General features: G+C 43.0%; 1 pseudogene; it reads left to right on the top strand.

Annotated features, from left to right (window-relative positions):
- The window catches only part of LOC136458790 (NADP-dependent glyceraldehyde-3-phosphate dehydrogenase-like), a 21278-nt pseudogene extending 3195 nt beyond the window's left edge, over positions 1–18083 (top strand).

Here is an 18083-nt window from a genome sequence, read left to right as displayed (position 1 = left end):
GGAAGTGAGGGTAGCTCAATGACACGCTTTACTAAAGTTGCTCTTCGTGGCTCCCGCGGGGCGAGCACAATGCCCCTCACAAAGCACTTCTCTGGAGCGCAGCACAGGCTTCTTGCGGGCTTCGACGGAGACCACCACCAAGCCGTCTAGGAGGTGGCAACCTCCAAGAGTAACAAGCACCACCAGCTCGCAACTCGATCACCTAGTGCCACTTGATGCAACCTCATGATGCAATCGCACTAGAATCGCTCACTCACACAATCGGATGATCACTATCAAGTATGTGTGAGATGGAGGGCTCCTAAGCACTCTCAAGCATGGACACAAAGTCCCCTAAGGTGCTCCGCACAAGCCATGGCCGAAGGCCACTTCTATTTATAGCCCCAAGGGCTAAACTAGCCGTTACCCCTTCACTGGACGTTTTTCGGGTTGACCGGACGCAGCACCGGACGCTGCACCGAACGCACCGGACGTGTCCGGTCGCTATACCAGATGTGTTCGGTAGCTGTCTGACCGCCACATGTCCTACCATTGACTCCAATGGCTCTCTGACAAGACGACCGGACGCTCAGCATGAAACGATCGGATGCTCAGCCACTGAGTCCGGTCGAGTCCAGTAAGCCTCCAGGGCCGACCAGACGTGTCTATTAGAAACTGACCGGACGCTGAGCCTCAGCGTCCGGTCGAGTACAGTAAGCACCCACTGACGACCGAACGCGTCCGGTCACACCGGACCGGACGCTGCCAGCGCCCGATCGACTGTACTACTGAACACTATGTTTTCGGATTCACACCGGACACGTCTGGTGTGGCGACCGGACGCGTTCGGTCGCACTGTGTAGTTCAGTTCTGAGCCACATACCGGACGTGTCCGATCTCCATACCGGACGCGTCCGGTCACTCCGTGTCCAGCGCGACTAACTCGTTTTCACCTCCAACTTCTTCACCCTTGCTCAAATGTACCAACCACCAAGTGTATCACCATGTGCACATGTGTTAGCATATTTTCACAAACATTTTTAAGGGTGTTAGCCACTCAACTTGCCACGCCACTCGATCCTAGAGACGATGCAAAGTTAGATCACTCGAGTGGCACTAGATGACCAATATGCAAACAAGTTTGCCCCTCTTGATAGTACGGCCATCTATCCTAAACCCAGTCATCAACTTCTCTACACACCTATGACCAGTGAAATGAAATGCCCTAGGTTATACCTTTGCCTTGTGCATTCCATTCCATCTTCTCCAATGTTGATGCAACACATGCACCAACATGATCAACAATGATATGATCCACTTCATATCATCACGTGATCATATTGGTTCATCGATCTTGACATCACTTGCTTTTCACCGTTGCCTTCGTCCATCAGCGCCAAGTCTTGCTCAAGCTTCACCGCCACGCGGTCCATCGCTCCAAAGCCTCCGACTTGCCCTTCACGCTTGCAACCGGTTCATCAAGCCAAGTCTTGTCTTGATCTTCTCCACCTTTGATCACATGACTCAATTTCATGTCTCATGTGCAATGAGCTCCTTCATCATCACATATATGATCTTTGCAACATCTCCAAGCCATTTTCACCTTCATGGCATATGTTGCTCACACATATGTACCTGTGGAATAATCACATGTGTATCTCACATAAACACAATTAGTCCACCTAGGTTGTCACTCAATTACCAAAACCACACAAGGACCTTTCACTCGTCGATGACAACGGGGAGGTCACGTCAGCAAACTCGGCGGTGGATCTGAAGTGGCCGCTCGTGGGGCCCCTCCTAGCCACAGATCTGAGGCTGCAGCACGGCGTGGGGCTCGCGCTGGCAATGAAGGCGCTAGATCTGCGGCAACCAGGCGGATCCTAGATGACGAGGTGTACAGGTACTACGCCGATGGCGACTGGCGCAGCTCCGCCTCTGGCAACTTCGTCGCCATCGTCAACCCCACCACCCGTAAGACCCAGTACAGGGTGCAAGGTGCGGGATCTCTCGACTCTGCTCCTTGTTTTTACCGAGCTCCAAGAACCTCGGGGAGCTAGCGCTAGTGTTGTCCCCTTGTTTTGGGGAAAGACGGTTGATAGGGACGTACACACCCGTGCTACCGTCGAATTCTGTCGATGACCACGAGGTTAAAACTTGGACGAGAAGCGCTAGCCATTAATGGCTGGCTACCTGCGCTATCACTTTCCGTAATTCTACTGGCCGTCCCTGATAGTGCCTCTTACTTAACTACTGCCCCAAACAAATAGTCTCACTTTTGATGCTTAATTTCGTTGTCCCCCAATTGAACCACTTGGCAGTCTATTCCAAGAATCTCTCCAATTAACCATTTCTCGAATTGATCAAAGTCCATAGGCTTTTGCTAGTGCTGATAGGTTTGGTGGTTGTATGTGAACTGCAAAAGGGAATGCCTATCAGTAGCTAAGGTCGCGTAGAAGGCATGGGCCCGGACACCGCTGTGGAAGCGCGCGGAGCTCCTCCACATGGCGGCCATGATCCTAAAGGAGCGCAAGGCACCCATCGTCGAGTGCCTTGTCAAAGAGATAGCCAAGCCAGCCAAGGATGCTGTTTCTGAGGTCACTAGCAGATGAAGAAATTCTTGTTAATGTTTTGCTTTCATTCTTCAATTCGGCTTAACGGTTAACATGTCTTGTTGTGTTTTCATAGGTTGTGCGGTCTGGGGATTTGGTGTCGTACACAGCTGAGGAGAGTGTGGCAGAACCTCCTAAGAAATCGGGCCCACGTGCACCTATCGTTGTCTTAACAGACCTCAGATAGCGTACACGAGTTCCCAACAACTCAACAGGTCTGTTGGGTGTCCTTGGGAAACCCGAATCATCTACGATTCTCTTTTCGAACAGGATCCCAATCACAGACATTGCAGATTACAACAGTTTATTTGAATATATACATCAGAGTAAAAGATAGCAAAAGTCTTAAGATAACATAGTTTACAAACCAGTTATTTTCAAACTTTCAATACCATAAGTGTCATACAACCATAGTAGCGGGATAATATTACAGTAACATTATTTATCATACAAACTAGTGCCTTGTCCAAAGGCCAATCATCATTCCTCATCGTCATTGACTTCAAACACAGACATGCAGCAGGGACCAAAACAAGCCTGCGCATGCGACTCACCTGCAACAAGGGTTAACAAACCCTGAGTACAAAAGTACTCAACAAGACTAACCCGACGTAACAGGGGGTGAAAGACTTTAAAGATGCAGGTGTTGGGGCAAGGTAAGGATGTAGAAAGATTCAAAAGTTCTTTGCCAAAAGCTTACTATTCTTCATCCTATTTTCACGTTTTACCCCTAAGTTTTCTTGGTTCATTATCCCAAACTAAGTGTTCATATCCCATGTTCCAAACATTCTCATTCCATTCCTTTTCTCAAATTTTAGTAATTCACCAGTCCTGCATTGCTTCTGTAATGAATCGAGTCTCCATATCCATGGAGCACCGGCAATTCGAATTGATTCAAGTCCCAGCTGGGGATTCCTTATCACACGACATATGTAGAACTTAATCTTGCATATATCAACCTCGCTACCGGATCCTCCTATACTAAGCCGTCTCCACGCCACCCGAGAGCACAACACACCTCAAATCCGGCCACATTCCAGCCACGAGGGTACATGCTACTCTCACCATCTCTCCACTTCTAGTGCGTGGGCATTCGTTTTAGTATCGAATTAGCCGAAGTAGGCTTACCGGAGTATGTGACCAGTACTACAAAGTGTCTCGTTCAGAAGATCCACAATGAGTGGCCTTTAAGCGACATAGTCGGCAACATTACCCAACATTCAAGGTAGGTCACCCGACTAGCCTCTAGTTCGTTCTATTTTTTTTCTTTCTTTGGCCAGTATGCCATCTTTGATTGTATCAAAACTTTTACTTTGAAAACCTACCATAAAGCATACTAAGCATTCTACGCCTTTGTAAATGAAATCATCTTCAAGGACGGTAAACAATTAACAAGGTAGGCAATGCATCAAATAGGTAACATTTGAAATAATCAACTTAATGCAATAGGTAACAAAGGTGATAAACTTTTCAAAGTAAACAAGGTAATGGTTTAATGCATAAACCGGGGCTTGCCTTCGTTGACGATCTCAGGTTCCGGATCAGTACCACAATTATTGAATCCTGTGACAACCGGGAATTCTTCCAGAACTTGCTCAACTAGAATCGTTTCACTCTCGGATTCTACATGAAATGATAACATATGCTTTAACATGATGATAATGTAAACATGATGCTGTCATTGTACATGAAATATAACAACACCTCGAATACAACTGTTTTTTCACGGTACAGTTGTAAGCCAACAAAACCAACTTGCAATTCTACCGTCAAGAACCACACATGTGAATTGACCAAACTGATCTTGAAACCCTACTAGTCACAAAACATGATCAAAACAAGATCAAACACTAATCAAACACTTAGGGTTTGCTTTTATTTATTTTTGAATTAATTTGGAAATAAGCCCAAAAATGAACTTGTTCCAAATGACCACAAAATTTTATGTAGGCTTCCTCATGACAAATTAGTGTACCAAAACAAATTTCATAATTTTTGGAATTATACAGTGGCCTACAAAAATCCTGGAAATTGCATTTATCAATTAATGGACTGAATATTTGAACATTAAAAATTTATTCATATTTCAAGTTTCATATTTTTAAACCATAATAGAATATGTACAGAAGCTACACACAAATTTTCAGAATTTTTGGAGCTATGATTATTTTCCTACAAATTTGCAAAGTTTTAGCACTATTCAAAATTCAGAAATAACAAAACTTCACTGTTCTCTCTCTCTCACTGACAGCCAGTCCCGCATGTGATCCCTAACCTCTGGCTTTGACCGTGGCAACGACAGCGCTGACCGGCGCTAACTTGCCGACGGTGAGTCTAACGGCGAAGGCAAAGGCACCACAACATTCATAAGGACTAGGCGCTTCGATCTGTGGCACTACGGAGGCAGATTACGACACGGAACAAGGCTGACATCGGCCATGGTGGACGTGGTGCCACGACAGCGTTACGCCGGCGAAACAAGGCCGGTAACAGTGAAACAAAGAGTTCAGGAAGCATCAGTGGCTCACCCCGAATGTGTTGAAGCAACGAGCGAGACCAGAGAAGCTATGGTGACGCGTTTCGACGGTGACAGTGATCACGGCGGAGCGGACCTCGTAGACGACGGCGTTCCGGCGATTGTAGTGGGCAAAACAAGTAAGCAAGAGTGGATTAAGTACTACAGCATCGAGATGAAGCTGTAGAGACAACAAGCAAGGGCAACGGCTCACCGGATGATGCTGACCACGGTGAATCAGAGTTTCGGTCGAGGTCGCCGGTCGCGAGGAAGAAGAACGTGGACAGCGAGTTCTCGGCGAAATCAAGCGGTAGCAACAGGTTGGTCGGATGCGCAAGGAGCAGGCGGAACTGGAACACTGCTTTTCCGGGGCTATCTTGCGCTGAGGAGGCGAGGGGAGCTCGCCGTAGTCGAGACGGTGGCGTTGGAAAAACAGAGGGAAGGAAGAAAGCAAACGACGACGTCTGGGCTTTATAGCGCGGCCAGGAGCGCGCGGGATCGACATGCAGTGTGCACCCCGTGCCAGCGCGAAGCCGAGGGCGGCCACGGGCGCGCCTAGAAGACCGGAGAAAGGACGCCGGCGGTGGGGCGGTGGCGCCCTGTTGTCAACTTGATTTTTGAAATATTTACAGAATTGCCACTGAGTTCATTTTACAAATTACTCCCAAATTTTCTAAAGAAGTTGAAAATCTCCAAAAATAAAAGTTGCTCAACTTTTCAAACTCTATAACTTTGCTTCAAGGAATATTTTCAAATTCTGCCTCCATTTTGAAATTTGAATTTAGGGCACATTTGAGCATTTGAATCATTTCAAAATTACTCCAAATTTTATATGTAAACTTGAAAAACTTTGAATACCAAAGTTGATTCTTATAAAATAAGCTTCAACTTTGCTTTTTGTCATAACCCCAAATTCCAAATGGATTTTGAATTAGACAAAAGGGGCAAAAAAGACTTTTATGATTTGAATTTGAATTCAAATTTGATTTGTTTACCTTTTTACTTTAACTTTGATTTTTGACCAGCAACATGGCCCGTTAGGGTTATTTGAGTCAAATGACACATGGCCTCACATGATCACATGAAATTTGACCCTTGTGGTCATGATCTTTATTTAGAGTTTGAATCACATCACACATAAAATAACAACTTATGAAATAAAGCTTATTTCGTGTATGCATTCAAAATTTTCTACTTTATGAATGCTTTGCAATGCATATGATGACATGTCAAGTTTTAGTGCTAGGTCAAAACACCAGAGGTGTTACAACCCTTCCCCCTTAAAGAAATCTTGTCCCGAGATTTAAAACCTAAGGCTAAGTAATGGAAAAGGAAATGTGTCAAGCTAACACATCATAACTTTATTCAAAAGGCTAGTGAGGGGGTTTTCCATTCTATTGATAAACGAGACAAGTTACAATATAGACAAGGTATTGCAACTAGATAGAAGCGAAGAAATCAGGAAAGTTTTCTTCTAAGTAATCCTCAGACTCCCAAGTAGCTTCATCTTCAGTGTGCTGATTCCATTGTACTTTGTAGAACTTGATTGTACGTCTTCGAGTGACTCAATCTTTCTGATCTAAGACTCTAATGAGGTACTTGGCATAAGTCAAGTTAGGTTCTAGTTCTACATCACCAAAGTCGATCACTTGGTCAGGTACGTGAAGACACTTCTTTAACTGAGATACATGGAAGATATCATGCACAGCCGACATGTGATCTGGTAACTTGACGCGATAGGCGACCGGTCCACATCGTTGTTGGATTCGAAAAGGACCGACATAACAGGGCGCCAACTTTCCCCGAATCCCAAAACGATGAACTCCTTTCATCGGCGATACCTTGAGGTAGACATGATCTCCCACTTTGAATTCTAGCGATCGTCTCCTCTTATCAGCATAGCTTTTCTGTCGAGATTGAGCTACCTTCATATTAGCTTCTATGAGCTTAACTTTCTCTTCAGCTTCCTTGACCACATCTGGTCCAAAGAACCAACGTTCTCTAGCTTCTGACCAATTTAAAGGTGTCAGGCATCTACAGCCATACAATGCTTCGAATGGTGCCATTTTGATGCTCTCTTGATGGCTATTGTTATATGAGAATTCCGCTAAGGGAAGACATTCATCCCATTTAGCACCATAGGAAAGGACGCATGCTCTTAACATATCTTCAAGAATTTGATTTACCCTCTTAGTCTGTCCATCTGTTTGTGGATGATAAGCAGAACTACGGATAAGTTTAGTTCCCAAAGACTCATATAGACTTTTCCAAAACTTAGATATGAACAATGACCCTCTGTCAGAGACAATGGTTTTGGGTGCCCCATGCAGACTGAAGATTCTATCAAGATAAAGCTTTGCATACTGTTCCACTCGATATTTATCTCTGACTGGTAAGAAGTGAGCTATCTTGGTTAGGCGATCAACAATAACCCATATAGAATTGTAGCCTGCAGATGTCCTGGGCAATCCCACGATGAAGTCCATACAGATATCTTCCCACTTCCAAGATGGAACTGGCAATGAATGTAATGGACCTGCAGTCTTCATATGAACTACTTTGACCCTCTGACAAATATCACACTTGGCTACATATTGAGCTATTTCTATTTTCATTTTAGTCCACCAATATCTCTTTCTCAGATCATGATACATTTTGTTGCTACCCGGATGAATGGAGTATCTTGTAGAATGAGCTTCATCAAGAATAGCTTTCGTAGTTCTGGATTTTTGGGTACTACCAATCTATCCTTGAACCATACAATATCTGATTCATCAATCTTGAAACATGTTGGTTTTCTAGATCTGACTTTATCCTTGATATGGGCTATACCCTTACTTTTCTGTTGAGCAGTAATGATCTGGTCTTTGATAGTGGACTCAACTGCAATATTGGACAGGGAACCTTGTTCTATGATTTGTAAATTTAGATGCTCCATCTCTTGACACAATGTTCGTTGCATAGGTTCTACAGTCAGACAATGGCAATGACTCTTGCGACTCAGGGCATCGGCAACCACATTAGCCTTGCCCGGATGATAATGCACTTCTAAGTCATAATCTTTGATAAGTTCTAACCATCTTCTTTGCCTCATATTCAACTCTGACTAAGTGAAGATGTATTTCAAACTTTTATGATCCGTATAGATATGACAGATATTGCTCAATAAATAATATCGCCAAACCTTGAGTGCATGAACAACAGCAGCTAATTCATGGTCATGGGTGGGATAATGTTCTTCATGCTTCTTGAGTTGTCTAGAAGCATATGCTATGACTCTGCCTTCTTGCATAAGAACACAACCAATACCGATTCCAGATGCATCACAATAGATATCAAATAGCCTCTCGATATCAGGTTGTGATAATACTGGTGTAGTTGTCAGCAACTTCTTCAATATCTGAAAGGCCTTCTCACATTCTGTTGACCATACAAACTTAGTTTGATTTTTCAGCAATCCAGTAATTGGCTTCGCAATTCTGGAGAAGTTAGGGATGAACCGACGATAATACCCTGCCAACCCCAGAAAACTACGAACTTGATGAACAGTGGTAGGTGCTTTCCAGTTAAGGACTTCTTCTACCTTGCTCGGATCAACAGCTATACCTTCAGCAGATAACACATGACCCAGAAATTGTACTTCCTCCAACCAAAATGCATATTTACTGAATTTGGCATATAATTGGTGGTCTCTTAATCTTTGTAGAATAATGCAGAGATGTTTCGTATGTTCCTCTTTGCTCTTAGAATAGATAAGAATGTCATCAATGAACACCACTACAAACTTATCCAACTCGGGCATGAAAACTGAGTTCATCAGGTACATGAAATGAGTCGGGGCATTAGTCAGCCCAAAAGACATGACTAGATACTCATATAGACCATATTGGGTGGTAAACACTATCTTCAGCATATCTTCTTGTCTGATCTTAATCTGGTGATAGCCTGATCTCAAGTCTATCTTTGAGAACACCTTAGCTCCCGCAAGTTGGTCAAAAAGCAAATCAATTCGGGGTAAGTGGTATTTGTTCTTTATGGTGACTTTATTTAACGGCCGATAGTCAACACATAACCTTAAGGTTTGGTCTTTCTTCTTCACGAAGATAGCAAGGCATCCCCAAGGTGATGAACTGGGTTGAATGAAACCCTTGTCTAACAACTCTTGTAGTTGCATTTTTAATTCTGCTAGTTCTTTGGGTGGCATCCTATATGCTCTTCTAGACACTGGTGCTGTTCCAGGTTTCAGATCAATTCTAAACTCTACATCTCGGTCTGGTGGTAGACCAGACAGATCATTGGGAAAGACATCCGTAAATTCACATACCCCTGGAATTTTCTTGGCTTCTTCAACAGTAGTTGCACAGACTGTTTCCACTGTACTCTTAGGAAAGGGAAGTTGGATGAGAAGTTGGGTTTTGCTGTCAGGTGCATTTACCCTTATGGTTCTACGCAGGACATCTATGATAGCCCCATGTTGGGTTAACCAGTTCATACCAAGGATCACATCTATATCTTGATCCTTTAATATCAGCATATTGGTAGGGAACTCATAACCTCCCAAATCAATAGGTACATGCTGAACTACCTCCCTTGTACAGATTCGTCCCCCGGGTGACTGTATATGATATGGTTCTTTTGTTTCCCCAATAGCTATCACATGCTTCACAACAAATGTACGATTGATGAATGTATGGGATGCATCAGAATCAAATAAGGTAATTGCAGGATGCTTAGCAATGGGAAACATACCCATCATTACTGGTTCTCCTTCTGGAATAGATTCCACCTGAGTATAGAAGACCCTTCTAGTTTTCTTCTCAGCCTGACCCTTCTGACTATTCTGATCATTGCCCTTGTACTGATTCTGAGCTTGAGTAACAGGGGCTTTGGGTGCATCAGGATTATTCTTCCTGGGATACGGACATTCTCGGGAAAAGTGTCTGGGTTTACCACAATTATAGCATGGATAATTGTGATTCTGGGGAGTAGCATTGCGGTTTGCATTATTTGTATTATTTTGATGTTGCGGTGCCTAATCAGGAAAGGCGTATTAGTTGCAGGGCGAATAAAGATTTGCTGCCTGCCTTGCCCTTGTTGTGGGCGGAATGGTGCACGACCATGATTCTGAGGATGATAGACTATCTTTTGACGCTTTCCACTCGACGATCCGGAAGCAGATATTTTCTTTTTCTTCGCCTCCTTGTGTCGGCGGTAATTCTCCTCCGAAGCGATAGCAATGTTGATTGTCTCATGATAAGTTGCGTTACCACAAGTTGCCATCATGGTCTGAAGTTTAGTGTTCAGGCCTCTAAGAAAATGATCCTTCTTCTTCCTGTCAGTATTCATATACTCTATAGCATACTGCGACAGGTGATTGAAGCGCCCAACATAGTGCATCACCGGGTGCTCCCCTTGCTTAAGAGCCAAGAACTCTTCTAACTTCATGGTCATTACACCATCTAGAATATAGTGTGCCCTAAAGGCATCCTTAAACTCCCTCTAGGTGATTTGGTGACCAGCGGGCTGTACTACTACCAAATTTGCCCACCAAGCACCAGCAGCTCCTCGGAGTTGCTGTGCCGCAAACCTTGGTTTCTGAATCTCGGTACAGTGAATCAGCTCAAACTTTTGCTCTATTGTCCTAAGCCAATCGTCAGCTTCTAAAGGCTCTTCTGCCTTAGAGAACATAGGCGGACGTGTGTCGGTAAAATCAACATAGGTTGACTCATCATTTCCATTATTACGACGGCCACGATTAGGGTATGGTGCCTGTTGGTTCTGCGCTAATTCCCTTAACAACCTAGCATTCTCTGCCGTTGCATTGACGAGTGCGGCTATGACATCTGCCATAGTCAATGGCATTGGTGGAGGATTTGGGTACTCATCATCGTCATGTGAGCCACTAGCACCAGCTCGGGTGATAGGACGAGGCATCTGTTAGAGAAACACGTTTACTTACATTATTCTTTATTGAAAGCATTTTAAAAGGTTTCATGCCACAAAGGGTTACTTATTTAAATTACATGTCTTGTATCCCATAAGACAACCCTGGTTTACTAGGAAAGCAGTAAAGGAACTATTACTACTCCGAGCTCTCAGTCATCGGCATCTGTGCCCATACCGGACGAAACCTCATCTTCATCTAAGAAGTACACTAACTCCTTAGGATCCTCCTCCTCTTCTTCATTCTCGACTTCTCCTGGATCTACAATCATTTCTTCATCTATAACTTCACCATCCCCATGAGGAGGATGAAGTTGAGCGTACAGCATGTGGACATTCTCATGAAGAATGGCATTGTCCATCTCCAGGTCTTCTACATAGAACTCCAACTCATGGATGCGTTCATTGGCCGCATCCTCTCGTGTCCAGGCTTCATTCCGCAGCTCCATGGTCATGGTGATGCCCCTTTGCATTTCTGCTAGCTCTTCTTGATCTTTGGCATGAGCTCGACGAAGAGTGTTGAGCTACTTGTTAAGGTTCTCGATGTTGGTGGGATTGCTTGAAGATCCTTCATCTCCTAGTTTCTTGGAACTTCCTTCACCAAGCTCATGGTTTCGTGGTGCCAACTGGTGACGAGGGACTCCATGAGGTCCGGTGGACTTGCGTGCGGTTACCTTGGTCTTTGCCATAGCCTGTAGAATTTAGGGTAGGACTATAAGAATAGCTTGAGGATAAAGGAGGTTAGCAAGAATGTGATTGACATTACTTACCCAACCACTTCTTAAGGGGAATTATTATGCAAGGTGTTCAAGCATGATGCATGAATCAATCTTACGAATCTAGGTACAAAAGATTTATATAATCATAAGTACTAGATTTTTAATACATAGAACAAACCTAATCATATTATCCGCCACGAACTTTCAAATAAGATAGGATTGAGTCTAGATCAAAGGTAAGAAGAAAGAAATTTGAACTTTAAAATATCAAGTTTACTTTCTTTGATCCAAACCAATTTGAAGGTTTTCCAAAGTAACCTACAATGATCTTAGATGGGAACTGCTCTGATACCAGCTATGGCAGAACCTCCTAAGAAATCAGGCCCACATGCACCTATCGTTGTCTTAACAGACCTCGGATAGCGTACACGAGTTCCCAACAACTCAACAGGTCTATCGGGTGTCCTCGGGAAACCCGAATCATCCACGATTCTCTTTTCGAACAGGATCCCAATCATAGACATTGCAGATTACAACAGTTTATTCGAATATATACATCAGAGTAAAAGATAGCGGAAGTCTTAAGATAACATAGTTTACAAACCAGTTGTTTTCAAACTTACAATACCATAAGTGTCATACAACCATAGTAGCGGGATAATATTACATTAACATTATTTATCATACAAACTAGTGCCTTGTCCAAAGGCCAATCATCATTCCTCATCGTCATTGACTTCAAACACAGACATGCAGCAGGGACCAAAACAAGCCTGCGCATGCGACTCACCTGCAACAAGGGTTAACAAACCCTAAGTACAAAAGTACTCAACAAGACTAACCCGACGTAACAGGGGGTGAAAGACTTTAAAGATGCAGGTGTTGGGGCAAGGTAAGGATGTAGCAAGATTCAAAAGTTCTTTGCCAAAAGCTTACTATTCTTCATCCTATTTTCATGTTTTACCCCTAAGTTTTCTTGGTTCATTATCCCAAACTAAGTGTTCATATCCCATGTTCCAAACATTCTCATTCCATTCCTTTTCTCAAATTTTAGTAATTCACCAGTCCTGCATTACTTCTGTAATGAATCGAGTCTCCATATCCGCGGAGCACCGGCAATTCGAATTGATTCAAGTCCCAGCTGGGGATTCCTTATCACACGACATATGTAGAACTTAATCTTGCATATATCAACCTCGCTACCGGATCCTCCTATACTAAGTCGTCTCCACGCCACCCGAGAGCACAGCACACCTCAAATCCGGCCACATTCCAGCCACGAGGGTACACGCTACTCCCACCATCTCTCCACTCCTAGTGCGTGGGCATTCATCTTAGTATCGGATTAGCCAAGGTAGGCTTACCGGAGTATGTGACCAGTACTACAAAGTGTCTCGTTCAGAAAATCCACAATGAGTGGCCTTTAAGCGACATAGTCGGCAACATTACCCAACATTCAAGGTAGGTCACCCGACTAGCCTCTAGTTCATTCTATTTTCTTTCTTTCTTTGGTCAATATGCCATCTTTGATTGTATCAAAACTTTTACTTTGAAAACCTACCATAAAGCATACTAAGCATTCTACGCCTTTGTAAATGAAATCATCTTCAAGGATGGTAAACAATTAACAAGGTAGGCAATGCATCAAATAGGTAACATTTGAAATAATCAACTTAATGCAATAGGTAACATAGGTGATAAACTTTTCAAAGTAAACAAGGTAATGGTTTAATGCATAAACCGGAGCTTGCCTTCGTTGACGATCTCAGGTTCCGGATCAGTACCACAATTATCGAATCCTGTGACAACCGGGGATTCTTCTAGAACTTGCTCAACTAGAATCGTTTCACTCTCGGATTCTACACGAAATGATAACATATGCTTTAACATGATAATAATGTAAACATGATGCTGTCATTGTACATGAAATATAACAACACCTCGAATACAACTGTTTTTTCACGGTACAGTTGTAAGCCAACAAAACTAACTTGCAATTCTACCGTCAAGAACCACACATGTGACTTGACCAAACTGATCTTGAAACCCTACTAGTCACAAAACATGATCAAAACAAGATCAAACACTAATCAAACACTTAGGGTTTGCTTTTATTTATTTTTGAATTAATTTGGAAATAAGCCCAAAAATGAACTTGTTCCAGATGACCTCAAAATTTTATGTAAGCTTCCTCATGACAAATTAGTGTACCAAAACAAATTTCATAATTTTTGGAATTATACAGTGGCCTACAAAAATCATGGAAATTGCATTTATCAATTAATGGACTGAATATTTGAACATTAAAAATTTATTCAAATTTCAAGTTTCATATTTTTAAACCATAATAGAACATGCACAGAAGCTACACACAAATTTTTAGAATTTTTGGAGCTATGATTATTTTCCTACAAATTCCCAAAGTTTCAGCACTATTCAAAATTCAGAAATAACAAAACTTCACTGTTCTCTCTCTCTCTCACTGACAGCCAGTCCCGCATGTGATCCCTAACCTCTGGCTTTGACCGTGGCAACGACGGTGCTGACCGGCGCTAACTTGCCGACGTTGAGTCTAACGGCGAAGGCAAAGGCACCACAACGTTCATAAGGACTAGGCGCATCGATCTATGGCACTATGGAGGTTGATTACGACACGGAACAAGGCTGACACCGGCCATGGCGGACGCGGTGGCATGGCAGCGTTACGCCGGCGAAACAAGGCTGGTAACGGTGAAACAAAGTGTTCAGGAAGCATCAGTAGCTCACCCCGAATGTGTTGAAGCAACGAGCGAGACCGGAGAAGCTATGGTGACGCGTTTCGACGGTGACAGTGATCACGGCGGAGCGGACCTCGTCGACGACGGCGTTCCGGCGACTGCAGTGGGCAAAACGAGTAAGCAAGAGTGGATTAAGCACTACAGCATCGAGACAAAGCTGTAGAGACAACAAGCAAGGGCAACGGCTCACCGGATGATGCTGACCGCGGTGAATCGGAGTTTCGGTCGAGGTCGCCGGCCGTGAGGAAGAAGAACGTGGACAGCGAGTTCTCGACGAAATCAAGCGGTAGCAACAGGTTGGTCGGATGCGCAAGGAGCAGGCAAAACTGGAACACTGCTTTTCCAGGGCTATCTTGCGCTGAGGAGGCGAGGGGAGCTCGCCGGAGTCGAGACGGCGGCGTTGGGAAAACAGAGGGAAGGAAGAAAGCAAACGACGACGTCTAGGCTTTATAGCGCGGCCAGGAGCACGCGGGATCGACACGCAGTGTGCACCCCGTGCCAGCGCGAAGCCGAGGGCAGCCACGGGCGCGCCTGAAAGACCGGAGAAAGGACGCCGGCGGTGGGGCGGTGGCGCCCTGTTGTCAACTTGATTTTTGAAATATTTACATAATTGCCACTGAGTTCATTTTACAAATTACTCCCAAATTTTCTAAAGAAGTTGAAAATCTCCAAAAATGAAAGTTGCTCAACTTTTCAAACTCTACAACTTTGCTTCAAGGAATATTTTTCAAATTCTGCCTCCATTTTGAAATTTGAATTTGGGGTGCATTTGAGCATTTGAATCATTTCAAAATTACTCCAAATTTTATATGTAAACTTGAAAAACTTTGAATACCAAAGTTGATCCTTATAAAATAAGCTTCAACTTTGCTTTTTGTCATAACCCCAAATTCCAAATGGATTTTGAATTAGACAAAAGGGGCAAAAAAGACTTTTATGATTTGAATTTGAATTCAAATTTGATTTGTTTACCTTTTTACTTTAACTTTGATTTTTGACCAGCAACATGGCCTATTAGGGTTATTTGAGTCAAATGACACATGGCCTCACATGATCACATGAAATTTGACCCTTGTGATCATGATCTTTATTTAGAGTTTGAATCACATCACACATAAAATAACAACTTATGAAATAAAGCTTATTTCGTGTATGCATTCAAAATTTTCTACTTTATGAATGCTTTGCAATGCATATGATGACATGTCAAGTTTTAGTGCTAGGTCAAAACACCAGAGGTGTTACAGAGAGTGTGCGGATACTGGGGGAGGGCAAGCTGCTCGTTTCTGATAGCTTCCCTGGTAATGAGCGGAACAAGTACTGTCTGAGCTCTAAGATATAGCTACATTGCAGTACTCTTGTTTGCTGTAAATGCTCCACTGATTTCACTACGACATTGTTTGTGTATCTTAACTTATTCAGAAATGTTGATAGAAATAAGCTAGTTGAACGTTTACGAAATTAATTGATGGACCAGTTCATCCTGAGTGATGGAGAATGGAATAATAAAAGTTGGGGGGTGAGCAATTAAGTTTAAATTCATCTCTAAAGGATAGGCCATAAAATAGGCACCTTGCTTCTCTGTTACAGCTTATTGACGTGCAGAGGAGCATGGAATATTCCATGTATGCTGTTGGCATGTCTTGCTGATTCCTTTTGCTTTGTTTTGCCTTTTCTTCGCTGATGTCATTGCCATGCTGCGACTGCTCAGGTTGTGTACTTTCTATGATTCTATCCAGTGTAAACTATTGCTCCGTTTGTCCATCCTATTTTCCCTGTGTAAATGATATCGTGTCTCGGCCAAACTCAACAAGGTCATGGATCTGCCTGACTCGGCTGTTTCTATGCCAGATTGGCTGGAATTGTCCAGGTGCAACCATAACTCAAAGAAAACATAGCATCAAACCAGCGAGGATTAGTGTTGTGCCTCGAGCTAGGATTCTGCCATTATGGTTTTTGCTAGCCTTAATTCGCTGGCACAGTTGTACTAATACAGTCACTTCACTGTTATTCATTCAAGCCAAGTAGTTGAGCTGGTTTTCCCCCTCAGTGTACTATCAAAATCATTGAGGTTGTTTCTTTATAAATGAATATTTTCACCTTTCCTTTCTAAACCAACTATGCTGATCCTTGTACCACTTTACGTCTTAGAGGTGTTTCGAAATTAGGTTCATCCTATTGAGCAGTGCTACTTGCAGATGGCAGGGAAACATTCCGTTATGTTTGTTAGAATGAAACTCCAAACACCATACATTCAGTTATGAACTCATAGACCAAACAGTCAGTTATGGACTCAGAAACCATACAATGTTTGTGGCTGCCAAACATAGGTTTGATGATGTTAAGTTGTTTACCAACCAATATTCATGCATGTTGTAGCCTGTAGAAATTTGTATTTCAGACAGTTTTTATAGTGCTAAGTTGCCATTGATGCTCCCCTGAACACTATTGGGTTCCCCAAAATTATTGATCCATTAATATTGTTTCCTTGCATATCTAATGTATCATCCTGTTAATGCAGATACCCCTTGGAGTAGTTTTGGCAATCCCTCCATTCAACTATCCTGTCAACTTAGCGGTTTCTAAGATTGGCCCAACACTAATTGCGGCCAATGCTCTTGTGCTGAAGCCTCCAACTCAGGTATATGAGTTTTTTGGGTTAACCTAACTCCCTTCCTGAGTGTGAATTTAGTGCCTTTCAAACTCAAAATGCTTATGTGAAGTATTATTGTTCGAACAGGGTGCTGTGCTTGCACTTCATATGGTACACTACTTCCACCTGGCTGGTTTCCCGAAAGGTTTGATCAGTTGTGTGACTGGGAAGGGTTCTGAAATACGAGATTTTCTTACAATGCATCCTGGAGTCAACTGCATAAGGTAGGCATCAACAACACTTGCCGACAGTTGAATTCTTCAGTGTTAGTGAGACAGAACCTTATTTGTTCCTTTGCTTCTTAGTTTTACTGGTGCCGATACTGGTATAGCCATTTCAAAGAAGGCCGGAATGGTCCCTCTTCAGATGGAGCTTGGGGGCAAAGATGCTTGCATTGTGCTAGAGGATGCAGATCTAGACTTGGTTGCAGGAAATATAGTAAAGGGTGGTTTCTCTTATAGGTGCATTACTTAATAATGCTGTTTAATTTTATATCACACTTGGCTTTATTGAAAACTTCAAAAAGTGAAACCAAAAATTGGAATCAACAAAAACTTTTAGCTAACAGAACATGACATGTGGTATCCAAGCTGGTGTCATTTACACAAGAGTGTTGTCACATGCTTATCCTTGGATTTGGCTTCCATGCTTCCATCTTAGGTTGTGACTTATTATGAGTAAAAGTGCACTACTGTTTTTTTTCCAAGGACAGTATTACTATTTTGAATAAGGTACTATCCCATCTCTAATACTTCTTGGCCTTGTACTCAAATGTGTTGCGATCAATGCAGTGGCCAGAGGTGTACTGCTGTCAAAGTAGTGCTGATCATGAAATCAATCGCTGATATGATGATGATGTCAGGAACTGATCCACGTGCCCTATGA

Source organism: Miscanthus floridulus, chromosome 1, assembly GCF_019320115.1.
Source record: "Miscanthus floridulus cultivar M001 chromosome 1, ASM1932011v1, whole genome shotgun sequence".
Lineage (NCBI taxonomy): Eukaryota > Viridiplantae > Streptophyta > Magnoliopsida > Poales > Poaceae > Miscanthus > Miscanthus floridulus.
The sequence above is the reverse complement of the archived record's forward strand: the minus strand, read 5'-3'. Positions and strand labels throughout refer to the sequence as shown.